The sequence below is a fragment of the Gavialis gangeticus genome, unplaced genomic scaffold (genome assembly GCF_001723915.1).
Source record: "Gavialis gangeticus isolate Ggan-Ray unplaced genomic scaffold, GavGan_comp1, whole genome shotgun sequence".
NCBI classification, from domain to species: Eukaryota; Metazoa; Chordata; order Crocodylia; family Gavialidae; genus Gavialis; species Gavialis gangeticus.
Window position 1 is genome coordinate 131190265 of NW_017729024.1, and position 348 is coordinate 131190612.

At 37.1% G+C, this 348-nt stretch overlaps 1 protein-coding gene across 1 annotated transcript in view; it reads right to left on the bottom strand.

Moving 5' to 3' along the window:
* LHFPL2 (lipoma HMGIC fusion partner-like 2) overlaps positions 1 to 348 on the bottom strand; it is a 129995-nt gene that overhangs the window by 108090 nt on the left and 21557 nt on the right. The window lies entirely within an intron of this gene.

Consider the following 348-nt stretch of genomic DNA (forward strand, 5'->3'; position numbering starts at 1 on the left):
GTGGGTCATGCATCCTTTCTTAACACTAAATAAGCTTGAAATAGCTCAAGCTTTTGCCTCTGCATTTGTGACAGAGCATGCAAAACAAATAAAGGGGACTGGATAACCACAGTATTAATGATGATAACACACACACACACACACACACACACACACACACACTGCCAGCATGCAGTGTTGATTACAAAAAAAAATTCAGACTATCCCAAGTTATACAGAAAAAAAAAATAGCAGCATTCAGACAGAAATATGCTAGCTACACTTCTGAAAGAAGTTTCTTAGGCCTTGATCAAAAATACTGGCACATGCACTTCATTTTAAAACACATTGATTCAATGGGTTTATGTG